Raw genomic sequence first — 15,174 nt, 5'->3', positions numbered from 1 at the left:
TATTTTACACGGTCCACATGACCATATACGGATCCATGTTGGTTTTTATATTTGTCGCACAAATCCGTGTAATTTTCATTTTAAACATCGTATCATGTTTAAATGCTTCCATAATAAATTCGTCCAATTCACTCCGTAAATATACGTGTACCACTACACATATTATTTACGTACTAATATTAATCACATTAATCAATTAGTACAATTTTAGTAAATTAACAGTTAATTAACTAAAACCCGTTTCCCAAAACTTATTATTTAATTATCGCATAATTAAATAATAACTGCCGCTCCTCGAGTTCGCAACTCGAAATCTCTCTAACAATAATCGACTAACCTCTTAATCTATAAATCAAGGGACTAAATGAATTGTATCTCATACAATTAATTAGTTATCAATTTGGGTTCGTTCCTTTAGGTGTGACCGAAAGGGGTCGATTGATCACCGCCGTCTCTCACGACAATAACGTCAAACTCTAGTCACCAACCGTTATCGATTTACGTTAATCAACGACGAGGATCAAATAATTAAATATCGATGATATTCTATTAATGAGATTTATTATGTTAACGCACTATTGTGGAGGACACTAACTCCAACAATCTCCCACTTGTCCGACACAAGGTGTGCGCTACCAATTCTCTTGTCCGTTTTAATCTCCCACTCAATGCAAGGTGTCTTACAGGTCGCACTTGCACATGAACACATCGCGAGTGGTTTTCTCGATCGGGAGTGTGACTACCTGACCGGAAAAATCTCTCACAGATTACTTCCGAGCGTGGCCACGCATTTGTAGTCATTAACTCCTCGAGTGGCCTTGAGATATAGTTACCCAACGTGGGTGGACAATTCTGTATGCCCGGCCTATCTATCCTATTGCACAATCTGACTCACCATGACCTAGTAAATGCCCTTTTGGCCTCCTTTCACGGCACGACCTAGGACAAAAACCAAAGTCACTCTGAAACCGCACCGCTCGATAATAGTCTCCAGTCAAAAGAATCGACTCATTAGAACATCTTAGAGATCCCCGCCACGACCAGGCGTCTATAATAGAACTTAGGGACTCTCTAAATGGTCACTGTCCGGCAAAGTGTCACACACTCCGCCTATGTAATCGACCAGTCATCATATATGACCTTATGGTGTTGAACAACCATCAATCGACTCACAATCTAGTCACTCCGAGACGTCACCTCATTAAGTGACTAGGGACAAAATACAATGTTCATCTTATTCACTTGAATAGTGTTCAACATTGTCTCCACAACTTATTCAGATAAACAAGGTATTAAAATTTAGTCACACTAAATAAAAATTCATAAAAGAATGAATACGAAAACAATGAATGTGATTATCCTATATATAATAAAAGATACACTATCCAATTATTACATATCCATAATCTAAAGAAAATCTGGTACTCGTCTCAATCCCATAGAGACGACATGACCATCATGCTTGGCCTTTGATAAAGGCTTGGTTAAAGGATCAGCAATGTTGTCATCTGTCCCAACCTTACAAATGTCAATTTCCTTCCTTTCCACATAATCTCTAATTACATGGTATTTCCTTTCAATGTGTCTAGATTTGTTACTAGACTTAGGCTCTTTGGCTTGAAAAATAGCTCCATTGTTATCACAATATAGAGTGATAGGATCTTTTGAGAATGGACTACTCCTAGCCCCTCCATGAATTGCCTAATCCAAACGACTTCCTTCCTTCGCAGCCTCGACGCCGCAAGGTACTCGGCCTCGTTGTAGAATCCGCAGTAACACTTTGCTTGAAGCTCTTCCAACAAACAGCTCCTCCATTTAGCATAAACACGTAGCCGGATTGGGATTTCATGTCATCCCGATCAGTTTGGAAACTTGCGTCCGTGTAACCTCTTACACACAACTCAGTTTCTCCTCCAAACACTAAGAACGAATCCTTAGTTCTTCTCAAGTACTTAAGGATGTTCTTTACGGCTATCCAGTGACTCTCACCAGGCTTGGCTTGATACCGACTTGTCATGCTCAAGGCATACGCAACGTCGGGACGAGTGCAAATCATAGCATACATGATAGACCCAACAGCGGAAGCATAAGGGACGGTCTTCATGTGTTCAATTTCCTTAGGGGTAGAGGGAGACCGTGACTTGCTCAAAGTAATCCCTTGGCCCATAGGTAGAAATCCTCTCTTGGAGTCTTTCATATTGAACCGGTCAAGAACTTTGTCAATATAAGCTTCTTGACTCAATGCTAGTATCCTCTTGGACCTATCCCTATAGATCCGGATACCTAAGATTCGTTGTGCCTCTCCCAAGTCCTTCATTTGGAAGTGTTTCCCTAGCCACTCCTTAACGGAAGTGAGCGATGGAATGTCATTCCCAATGAGCAATATGTCATCCACATATAGGACAAGGAATACAACCTTACTCCCACTAAACTTCATGTATAAACACGGTTCTTCCACACTTCTAGTGAATCCGTATTGTTTAATGACATGATCAAAGCGATGGTTCCAACTCCTAGATGCCTGCTTAAGACCATAGATGGACTTCTTGAGCTTACACACCTTCTTAGGGTTAGATGTATCCACAAAACCTTCGGGTTGTATCATGTACACCTCTTCTTCTAGAATCCCATTCAAAAAGGCGGTTTTGACATCCATTTGCCAAATCTCATAATCATGAAATGCGGCAACCGCTAAGATTATCCTAATGGACCTTAGCATAGCGACAGGAGCGAAGGTTTCGTCATAGTGTAAACCATGAACTTGGGTGAAACCTTTTGCCACCAATCTAGCTTTGTAAACATCCACATGTTTATCCACGCCGAGTTTAATTTTGTATATCCATTTACATTGAAGAGGTCGCACTCCCTCAGGTAAATCCACCAAGTCCCATACTTGGTTCTCGTACATGGAATCCATTTCGGACCGCATGGCTTCTAGCCAAAGCGAGGAGTCGGGACTAGACATGGCTGATTTGTAGGTAGTGGGTTCATTACTTTCAAGAAGTAACAAAACACCATCCTCTTCGATGTTACCAAGGTATCGATCAGGTGGATTAGAAATCCTACTTGACTTTCTAGGAATAATTACCGTTTCAGAGGAAGAGGGAATGTTTTCCTCCACGTTCTCCTCTACCTCATTCTCGGTTTGTGGCTCTCGAACTTCTTCAAGCTCAAATTTTCTCCCACTCTGTCTCCTAGAAATAAATTCCATTTCTAGGAAGACAAAGATCACGAGCCACAAACACTTTGTTCTCGTGTTTATTGTAGAAGTAATAGCCACGTGTTTCCCTTGGATATCCTACAAAAAGACATTTGTCGACCTAGGTGCAAGCTTATTGTCGACTTGATCTTAACGTACGCTTCGCAACCCCAAATACGCATGAATGACAAATGAGGGACTCTCCCTGTCCATATCTCATATGGAGTCTTATCGGCCGCTTTAGTCGGGCTTCGATTTAGTGAAAATATGCAGACAAGAGGGCAAAACCCCAAAATGAACTAGGAAGCTCGTTTGACTCATCATAGACCGAACCATATCAAGTAAAGTTCGGTTTCTCCTTTCGACCACACCATTTAATTGCGGTGTGCCGGGAGGAGTCCATTGTGATACTATACCACAATCTTTTAGGTGTGAATCAAATTCAATATTTAGATACTCACCACCACGGTCGGACCGTAGAGTCTTTATCTTTTTATCCAATTGGTTCTCTACTTCCTTTTGAAACTCTTTGAACTTGTCAAAGGCTTCACTTTTGTTCTTCATTAAGTAGACATACCCATATCTACTTAAGTCATCAGTAAAAGTAATGAAGTAGTGAAAACCTCCTCTAGCGGTGATGGTTAATGGTCCACACACATCCGTGTGTATGAGAGCCAAAACCTCACTAGCTCGTGTCCCTTTTCCCGCAAAAAGGTGCACGAGTCATCTTGCCTAAAAGGCAAGACTCGCATGTACCATAAGATTCGAAACCAAATGGTTTGAGCACTTTTGATGAAGCAAGTCTCTTAATGCGTCTTTCGTTTATGTGGCCTAAACGACAATGCCAAAGGTAGGATTCGTTTGGATCACCCTTTTTGAGCTTTTTGGTTTCCATATGATAAACGTCATTAACATCATTTAAAACATAAATGCCTCCAATTGAAATGGCCTTGCCATAAACCACATCATTTAAAGAAAAAGTACAACACTTGTCCTTGATCATAAAACAAAAGCCTTCCGCGTCTAACGCGGAAATGGAGATGATGTTCTTAGTTAAAGTTGGTACAAAATAACACTTATTTAAATACAACTCTAAACCACTAGCTAAAGTGAGCACATAGGTCCCTACGGCAACGGCGGCTACTCTAGCTCCATTGCCCATGCGGAGATCCACATCACCTTTTGCTAGTGCTTGCACGTCCCTTATACCCCGCAAATGGTTACAAAGGTGAGAGCCACATCCGGTATCAAGTACCCAAGTGGAAGTACAAGCATAATTAACGTCTATCACATAGAGAGAGGAAATCATACCAATAGGCGTCACACGCCCTTCCTTGAGATCCTCCAAGTATTTGGGACAACTCCTCCTATAATGCCCCTTCCCATTACAATGGAAACATTCGGCCTCGGAGAGCTTGACACTTTTTGCCTTGGGATTGCCATTCACAACGGCCTTCCCCTTTCCCTTGTCAATTTTCTTTGACGATTTCTTGAATTGGGACTTTTGTTTCCCTTTTCCTTTCTTGACTCCAAGAGACATGTTCTTTAACTTCATGGTTAAAACATCTCCCTTTTCACTCCCACTAGCCTCCATATCCCTCTCCGCTTGGGTGAGGAGTGCATGAATTTCATGGTAACTCTTATCCATACCATTCATGTTGTAGTGTACCCTAAAGTGGGCAAACTTGGTGGGAAGTGAGTGAAGGATACGATCCACCACAAGAGTTTTAGGAATCTTACACCCTAGACGCTCTAGGATGTCAACATATTCGACCATTTGAAGGACATGGGGACCAACCTTTTGGCCCCTCTCAAGCTTAGCTTCAAAGAAGCGTGCCGCCGCATCGTATTGACGGACTTTAGGTGTTTGTGAAAACATAGTGATCATACGAGTGAATATCTCGTAAGCATTTAAAGAAATGCATGATGGCTTGAGCTTTGGCGATATTGACCATATCAACACATTCTTGATATCATTCAACATCCTCACATAGTCATCATAGGCGGTCCGCACCGCCGATGAAGCTCTTGCACCGGGCTCGATAGGAGGAGCATCGGTTAAGTAAGTGAGCACATTGTCGGACAACGCGGCACTTTTGATGTTGGATTCCCATTCAAGAAAGTTACTACCGTCATCTTTTAAAATACATTTGTCCATTACGGACCTTAGCCATGAATCTTTGCCTAGTGAAGTAGTCGATGGAGTTGATGAAGTTGCCATTGCGAATTAAAATGCTACAACAAAAAAGGGAAATTAACATTCATTGTTTTAAAATTACTTGTAAAAACATGTTTAGCAAGTTTTAGCATTTATATAATGACCTCCCACTTAATTATATAAATGATTCCAAGACCCAAATATTAAACAAAAATGAGCATCGCTTGGGCGAAACATCCCATAATTGCGTAAATTCGGTAAGTCACGTTGACTAATTCTACCTCTAGAACTCTTGGTCGACAAATTTCCTCAAATTTATCTACTAGCCCCGGAACACAAGACCGTCTTATATCCCGTTGAGTCCAACCAATTTTGGCGTGTGATAACCGCTTACCACCCTACTTACCCAAGGTAAAAAGAGAACACCCCGCTAGGGCGAGCGTGGCTCTAATGAACAAGAGATTCATAGGTGTTACTAATTGGTAAGGCTAATCTCAATTTTAGTTATGTGAGAGATCTTGTCAATTTAGTCATAAATTCCTTATAAGTGAATTAATTCAGCGAATGTAAATGACGTGAATTGACAACCGCGAAAAATAAAATGCATGTGAATGGCGATTTTGGCATGCTCGAAAATAAAACAAGCAAACATGTAAGCATATGAATAAATCCTAGTATGGCCTCCTAGTTAATAAACAACTAGTCTATTACATTTCGGAAACCAACTCCTTGGTCCCTTGCCTCTTCATTCCTTAAGTGGCTCTTCCTTGTGGGATTTGGAACACCTTCCAAAAATAGACTCCGTTTCGTTGTAATCCGTCTTTTGGAAACGCCGGTAAAATAACTATTACAAATGAATTACATAGCTATTCCTATTATACATTAATTAATAAAATGAATAAAACTATTAATTAATTACAAACCGACGATACGAGATCGTATTTAATTACAAACAAATCGATATTCCCATTCATTTCGGGTAATAACGATTAAAAATTAACTAGGCCATACTAGGTACAAAAGATAAATACTTTAAATAAATGACAATCATTCATTCAACTTAAATAAATATGCTTAAAATGCTGTAAATATGATGCCAAAATCGCCCTACCTATCATTCATTGGTATCCATCTCGGTTTTGTGGATTTAATCGATTTTTAACATGTAAAAATCAATAATTAACTCTTAAATCTCATTTAAGTCCAAACTAATAGTCCAAACTGTTTTGAACCTCAAAATTAGTCTTCACTAATTTTATGACAAATTATTAGTTTGGTTTGGTGATAATTTGCTAATTAAATCGGAAAAATCATAATATTTAAGTAAAAATCCAAAATAATTGAAAAATTACCCAAACAATTGAAACAAAAATTTTTAGTATTCTGGAACACTCCCAAGAACACCAAAAAGTCATAAAAATTGCCCAAAAATTTCGGATAAATTTTGTGAAGAAAAAGATCGATATTTATCGGTTTTTAACCACTAAAACCAATAAATCATCAAAACAAAGTGAAAACACACATGCAAAATCACTTTTGACATTTAAATAATATTTCTAAATGTACATAAATTTATCATGGGCAGAATCAAAAATTTCGAAATTATGATTAATTAATTGGACTTTTATCGACTTTTTACTCAAAAAATCAATAAACATGCAAAAATTTCGAACCAACCTTCAACCTTTTGCATACAATCAGTAGAAAACATGCATGAAATGCCATAAAAAGGCCATGCACCGAATCAACATTTAACTAATTTTAGTCAATTTTTCACTAAAATGCGACATTTTGACTCGGTTTTCTACAAAAAAACATTAAAATTAGCAAAATTACTTGAAAAATCACCAAAAAATTCCACAAACCTTTTGAGATCAGTAGGTATGCATGTCCCAAAAATTTCGTGCCAAAACCTCTTCTAACACAATTTTTGAGTTTTTACTAATTATCTCATAATTCATAAAAATGCTTAAAATCAACATGCAAATTACAAGCCTATGCTCTGATACCACTTGAAAGATCATAGATCCATATTAGACTCTCTAATAAAATAAATTTATCTCATAAATTGATGTTAATGTGATCTATGTAACATGCATGCTAATATAAAAGCATAAAAACAAAGTATAAGGAAAAACAATTTCCTTACATTGATTATAAGGTAAAATGGGCACAAATTAGTTCTCCTTACTAATTTGTTCTTGAGCTAAATATATGTGGATGATCCTCCTTGTATAACCTTCAATTAGAAAGTCTCCTCCAAGTAGCACCCAAGAACAACCCAAATAATATTAATAAGTAAGAACTAGTAACTTATTAATATGAACCCTTGAAAATAATACTAGTAATATTACTAACTATTCTTAGTAATAATAGTATACTAGAGAGGAATTATTGTAGAGAGATGGTAGAGGTTTTTTCACATGCAAAACATAATGAAATATATGTAAGAAGGTAGTGTGTAGAAGTGAATAAATAGATGGAGTGAAGGAAGGGAAGTGGCGGGTGGAGGAGTACTTGAGTGGACAATTTTGTCTTATAATTTTTATCTTACATCACATGCAAAATGTAGTATAAGACTTATATTATGGTAGTATACAAAATAAGGTAAATTGATTATGTAAGTAATCATCCATCACACTTATTTTACACGGTCCACATGACCATATACGGATCCATGTTGGTTTTTATATTTGTCGCACAAATCCGTGTAATTTTCATTTTAAACATCGTATCATGTTTAAATGCTTCCATAATAAATTCGTCCAATTCACTCCGTAAATATACGTGTACCACTACACATATTATTTACGTACTAATATTAATCACATTAATCAATTAGTACAATTTTAGTAAATTAACAGTTAATTAACTAAAACCCGTTTCCCAAAACTTATTATTTAATTATCGCATAATTAAATAATAACTGCCGCTCCTCGAGTTCGCAACTCGAAATCTCTCTAACAATAATCGACTAACCTCTTAATCTATAAATCAAGGGACTAAATGAATTGTATCTCATACAATTAATTAGTTATCAATTTGGGTTCGTTCCTTTAGGTGTGACCGAAAGGGGTCAGTTGATCACCGCCGTCTCACGACAATAACGTCAAACTCTAGTCAGCCAACCGTTATCGATTTACGTTAATCAACTGACGAGGATCAAATAATTAAATATCTGATGATATTCTATTAATGAGATTTATTATGTTAACGCACTATTGTGGAGGACACTAACTCCAACACCTTCCGGGCTAGTGTCCTTTGCTTTCGCCAATCGCTTATTAGGCAACCGGTTAACCTCTAGACAATAGCTTTTCGGGGTGATAGTCACTCTGTCTCTAGGCGGTTGAATTCACAACTGTGTGGGGGCCCAATTCAATGGATCCCTCTCCAAAGCACATCGAAGTGGTACGCCTCCATCAAAACAACTAAAATTCTCAACATTTCAACATTTCATAACATTTGAGGTTTCCTTGGCATTAAATTACTTCCACATGACAAAAATTTCGAAATGAGCACTTCAAACTTATTGATAGAAAGTATTTTTGGGTTGCCTTACCACAAGGTCAATCAAGGTCACCTAGACAAGTTAACCAAGTCCACATCGCATCACGGGGTTGGAATAGGTGACTCACATGCAAACCCATGACTAGGCTTTGGGTCATGGGTCAAAAGACACTAGTATGACACAATCAAGGGTGTTTTACAACCATTCTAGTAGGCAAAGTCTTAAGTTGGAAAAGTATTTGTAATGGCTTAGTTGCTCTTGTCAAAGTTCCTAATTAGGCATTTTTTAAAACATTTTATCTAAATGCAACTATATGCCATGATGCAACTATTATATACATCCTAATGCAAGTGATTCTACCAACTAATATGACATATAAACTAAATGCAAGTCCTAAGTTCACATTGTTATACCGCATCAATCAAAATAAAGCCACATAGTCATTAACATAAAGAGGAAAAGGAGATTGGAAAGATCATACCATGCGGTCTTCATGATCCTCATGTCTCGGATGTGGCGTAGTCGATCAATGTGAACAAGGATAGAACAAACACAATATATACAATATATATACAAGACTACACTACAAAGGAAATGAACTTGTTTTTGGTTTTTCAATTTTCAAATTTTTATGGATTTTCGAAATTTTTCAATTTTTTTTTTTTTTTTTTGAATAAAAGTTAAGTTAGAATTCCCCATCCCCACACTAATATGGGCATTGTCCTCAATGGCCAAAATGATGGGAAATTATGCAAACATGATGCATGATTTCTACACTAAATGCAAGCTACACTAATCTATACTACATGATGCATGGTTTTTGTTTATGACGGAGAGGATAATTTAGATTACCTCCCGTTGTGTATGCATTGACTTCCCCAAACCGAGTTAGACATTATTGCTAATGTCTTAAGGATGGGTGTAGTTCATGCACACACTATGCAATGCATGAAACTAATTTGTCATTTTGGATTTTGAAAGGTGGGAACAATAAAATGAGAACACCTCAATGGGACCGAGGTGTGAGTCCTCTATGGTGCTAGGACTACTCCAATAATGATCAAGATAAATAATTAAAACAAAGAAAGAAGTAGAACAAACCTCGAGAGGGTAGGAGCCTCCAAAGCTTGCTAATCTTCCATCATATCATCACTATCATCATTTTCCTCACTAGAAGTGGTCTCATCACCACTTTCCTCTTCACTTTCTTCTTCACCTTCTTCTTCACCTTGCTCATCATCCTCTTCTCCTTCTTCATTAGCTTCCTCATCAATGTTATCATCAACCTCTTCATTACCGACAACCTCATTGTCACCCGGAAGCTCACCCCTAGATGCACTCGGAAAGAAGACTTCTCTATCCGCCCAACTAGGCAAAGGACATGAAGGATCAAGTATTCCTAGCCTAGCTAAGTGTAGGAGGGGTGGATATTGAGCTAAGTAAGCATCTTTCCGGTCCTCGAAGGCTTGCTTGTGCATCTCTTGCATAAGAAGAGTCAAATAATCGTTTCTTGCTTCAACACCTTCGGGCTTGAACTCTTGGTACTTGAAAGGATAGGGTGGTGTGACAATGGAAGAGGAGGGCATTTCAATTTCACCCTTTTGTTGTCGGATAATATACTCGGCCTCTTTTGAAAGGGGAAGGAGATAATTGGTCCGGTGGACGCTTAAACGACAAATCTTCGAAGGCAAAGTAAATGATCTAGCCTCAGTAGTGAGCCATCCATACTTGGTGTCAAGAGGGTTATGAGAGACCCACTTGTACTTTTTCATCATAGTATCAATATCAATGAGATGACCACCCTTCTTTACTACATACTTGTTATGTTTGTTGAAGTTAGGATCAAAGTATTTAGCTAGAATAGTGACTAGACCGCCATTCACAATAACGGTAGTGCCTTGCTTCCCACAATCAATGTTTAGCCATCTATCCACCAAAAGCCTTAGAGAGTTGAAAGGCTTGGTGTGTTCCCTTCCAATGTTCAAAGCCGACTCAAGAAGAACAAAATCGAGTTTGGTGAAATGGTTGGTGTCTTTTCTTGCAATGATGGTGTTTCCTATGACCTTGTGCCATACTCTAATGCCCGGATGGTGGACTAATAAAGCACGACTAGAATGAAAGCTCTCAAATTTCCTTCCGGAAATCGCCTCCCAAAGAGGGTCGGGGTCATACTTGCCAACATTCTTGAAATAACTTGGTGAATCACTAAGACCCAAAGCTTCACCCATTTCCTTAAAGGAGATGCGCCTACTAACATTAGCTAGGCGGAACTCGATGTTTTCCATAGTCTCAACCTTGTTAACTTTCAAAGAACTCAAAAATTCTAAGGTAAGGGAGGGGTATGTCAATTCTTTTGATTCAAACAATTTCTCCAACCCCATGGCTTTAAAGAAGGCTCTAGTTTTCTCAAGGACACCCAACTTATCTAAGGCATCTTCACAAATAAACTTGGTGGATAGAAATGATTTACTAGCAAACTTGGCAAAAGTGTCCCTATGGGATTTGGAAATGAAAATTACCTCCGGATAATTCGAAAGTTGAGCAATTTCCGGAGTAGTAGATGTTGTTGCTCCCATGGGAGGTTGTTGTTGTTGCACTTCCAAGTTTGGGCTAGCTACCACCATAGCTAATGCTTTCTTTGCTTGAAGACAATTTTGTCTGGATGAAAGTGTCTTTGCCTTTGGTGCCTTTGCCTTTGTTGCTTTTGTTGCTCCCTTAGTTCTTGCCATTTGATGAATAAACCAAGAAAAGAGTGAAAAATCTTCAATTTATAGTGTACCCAAATCGATTTAAAGGTGAAAGGCTTTGCCTTTATGAATTCAAAAATCGACTCAAAGGTTGAAGATTTTGTGCTTGGTTTTGATTTTTATTGAAAAAGGAGTGATTGATTTGTTGTTAAAAGGATATTTTGATTTGATTTTGGTGAATGTTGTTGAGGAATCTTGTTTTTGTGATGGAGAGGATGAGGGTTTTGAGGGTTTTGGTAGTGTTTTGAGTGAATGAATGAATAAATGAATGTGGGAGGGGTTTATAAAGACCCGAAAAATTTGAAATGCAGGGGGAAGACGGGCGGATTTCCTTCGGGACGCCCGGATTCTGCCTGTTCTGGGTTTCAAAATTCTCGCCTAAAGACGGGCGGATTTGAAAATGCGGGACGGGCGTCTTTCAGAGAAGACGGGCGGATTCCTTTACAGGGATTTTTCTTGTTTTCCTCAGCCAAAAAGACGGGCGTCTTTCAGAGAAGACGTGCGATTTTCTGAAGACGGGCGGATTCTGTATCAGGTTGCCCAGATTTGCTGTCAGTCAGAAAATTTCAAAAATTTAGCTCATGAAGGACGGGCGTCTTCTGCCCAATATGCCCGGATTGCCTGAAGACGGGCGGATTCTCTTGAATCCGCTCGGATTCGACCCCTTTTACCCGGATTCAGTTCCATCCGTGTACTTTGCATATCCCTTGTCATTTTCATTCTTCTTCATATCTCGTGATCTTCATTGTGGGGGCACTACTAAGGCATGAATAGCCTAGGCAATTGCTATCCCCACACTAAGCTAAAGCACTACACATTAATTGAAATCATTAGTCCCTCCCTCACTTCTCTCAAACATGACAATTATCTTGATCAAAGTATAAAAATCCAAAAATAACAAAAATGCAATACAAGAATTGAAATGCGAGTTAGGGAGTTAGAAATATTTACAAATGGTGGTTTAGGGAGGACTCCACCAAACTCTCATTCTTGATGAGATGTCAAGGGGGCATGTCCAAGGTGTTGTTGATGTTGCTCAACACCTTGAAAAAGTAATCAAAAGCTTGTTCATTATCGTGATAAAGTTCTTCAATAGACCTTGGCCCTTATTGTCGGTCTTGATCGATGGCATTACCAATGTAGGGATTAAAAATCCCTTCGAATTCGTCGTCCCAAAGACCACAAACTTCATTAAGTTAATCATTAAAAATCTCTTGATTTGATGGAGACAACTCTCCCAATTTCTTGTCTTGGCCAATGAGGCCATCCTCTTCTTCTTTGCTTGATTTTGATGAGCATTGCAAGCTCTCTTTGTCATAATTCACTTGCTCTTTGAATGGAGCATCTTCAATTTTCTTCTTCCATTGGAGTTCCGACTTCTTCCTATCGTCCTTCCGGCTATAATGATCAATCATGAAACACGGTTCATGCAAACGGGGAGCTCTAATAGTCTTGTCAAGATTAAAGGTTATACTCTCATCTCCCACTTCTAGAGTGAGCTCTCCATGTTTCACATCAATCACCGCACCCGCGGTGTGTAAGAAAGGTCTTCCTAGAATGATTGGAATGTTGGAGTCTTCTTCCATATCAACAATGACAAAGTCCACCGGGATGAAAAACTTCCCAATTCGTACGGGGACATCTTCCCATATCCCTAATGGTGTCTTCGTCGATCTATCGGCCATTTGGAGTGTGATATTGGTGCATTTAAGCTCTCCCATCCCCAACCTTTTACTCACCGAGTACGGCATAACACTCACACTAGCTCTTAGATCACACAAGGCTTTGTTGATCGTGGTGTCGCCAATGGTACACGGTATTGAAAAGCTTCCCGGATCCTTGAGTTTTGGAGGTGAACTCCGTTGAAGTATTGCACTACTCACCTTAGTGAAGGCGATAGTCTCAAGCTTCCGGATCGACTTCTTCTTTGTGAGGATGTCTTTCATGTATTTTGCATAGGCCGGCACGTGATTGATTAATTCCGTGAAAGGAATCGAGACTTCCAAATTCTTCACAATTTCCATAAACTTTCCAAGTTGGTCATCAAATTTGGGCTTGGCTTGACGACTTGGAAAAGGAAGTCTAATCACAATGGGCTCCTTCTCCTTGACCTTGTCTTCATTTTTCTTTGAAATCTCTTCTTTTGATGGTTCTCCATCCTTGGAGTTTTGCACAATTTCTTCCTTATCACTAGCTTCCACAACTTCATCCTCAACTTGCTTCTTCGGTGCTTCATATCTTGTACCACTTCTCAAGTGAATGGCACTAACCGTTTCATGTCTTGGGGGATTACTTTGAGGTGGTAATTGCCCCTTTAGTCTTTGTGAGCTTGAAGATGCTAGTTGAGTCAATTGGGTTTCCAACATCTTGGTGTGAGCTAGAATGTTGTTGATGGTGGTTTCCTTTGCTTGACTATCTTTTTGCATTTGGGTGAAAAATTCTTGTTGATTCTTTTGCATTTGGAGGCCCGCTTTTTGAACATCAAAACCTTGGTCATTTTGGTGATTGTATGGATTTTGATTTTGGTACCCTTGGTTTTGGTTGTAAAAGGGTCTTTGATTTTGGTTTCTCATGGGAGGTGGGGTGTATGTTGTTTGAGGGTTTTGAACATTTTGGCTTTTGTATGAGAGATTTGGATGGAATTTGGTGTTTTCATTGTAATAGTTGGAATAAGGGGTACCACTCTTGTATGCTTGGAAAGCATTCACTTATTCATTTGTTCCTCTACATTCACTTTGGTCATGTCCCAAAGTTCCACAATTCTCACATATCCCACTTGGGATTGATGAAGATGCCGTCATGGCATTAACATGGTGCTTTGGTGATTTTTAGGCTTCTTCAAGTCTAGCCATAGCTTTTTCAAACTTCAAATTGATTGTGTCAATGTGAGCACTAAGTTGAGCACCCAATTTAGTAACGGAGTCCACTTCATGCTTTCCTCCTCTAGTAGCCTTGCGAGGTCTACTATATTGTGAGTTATGGACCGCCATTTCCTCAATTTTGTTCCATGTTTGATTGTCATCAACTTCGGTGAACATTCCATTTGATCCCATGTTGAGAATGTTCCTTGAATCTTCATATAGACCGTTCCAAAATTGTTGTACCAAGAACCACTCGCTAAGTCCATGATGAGGACATGAGCGACAAATTCCCTTGAACCGCGCCCAAGCTTTATACAAAGATTCTTCATCCCTTTGCTTAAAACCCGTAATTTGAGCTCTTAGCATGTTAGTCTTTTCTGGTGGGTAGAATTTTTTGTAGAAAGCTAGAGCCAACTTTTTCCAAGAATCAATTCCGAGAGTGGCCTTATCAAGGCCCTTCAACCATTGTTTCGCGGTGCCAATTAGAGAAAAAGGAAATAAGACCCATCGAATTTGGTCTTGAGTTACACCGGTTTGAGAAATCGCATCACAATAGTCACAAAAGGTTTCCATATGAGAATGAGGGTCTTCACTAGGCATCCCCCCAAATTGGCTCCTTTCGACTAATTGGATAGAGGCGGATTTGGCAATAAAATTTCCGGTTAGATGTTGTGGTGTGGGAGTACCATTGGATAGGT

General features: G+C 39.0%; 1 non-coding gene across 1 annotated transcript; it reads left to right on the top strand.

Moving 5' to 3' along the window:
• Positions 1-14,735: 14,735 nt before the first annotated feature.
• Positions 14,736-14,842, top strand: LOC141618893 (small nucleolar RNA R71). Its single transcript, XR_012531523.1, has one exon. It is a non-coding gene; the product is annotated as a small nucleolar RNA R71 (small nucleolar RNA).
• Positions 14,843-15,174: the final 332 nt, after the last annotated feature.

The sequence above is a fragment of the Silene latifolia genome, chromosome 1 (assembly GCF_048544455.1).
Source record: "Silene latifolia isolate original U9 population chromosome 1, ASM4854445v1, whole genome shotgun sequence".
Lineage (NCBI taxonomy): Eukaryota > Viridiplantae > Streptophyta > Magnoliopsida > Caryophyllales > Caryophyllaceae > Silene > Silene latifolia.
Note: the sequence above shows the minus strand (reverse complement) of the source record. Positions and strands in the feature narration are given on the sequence as shown.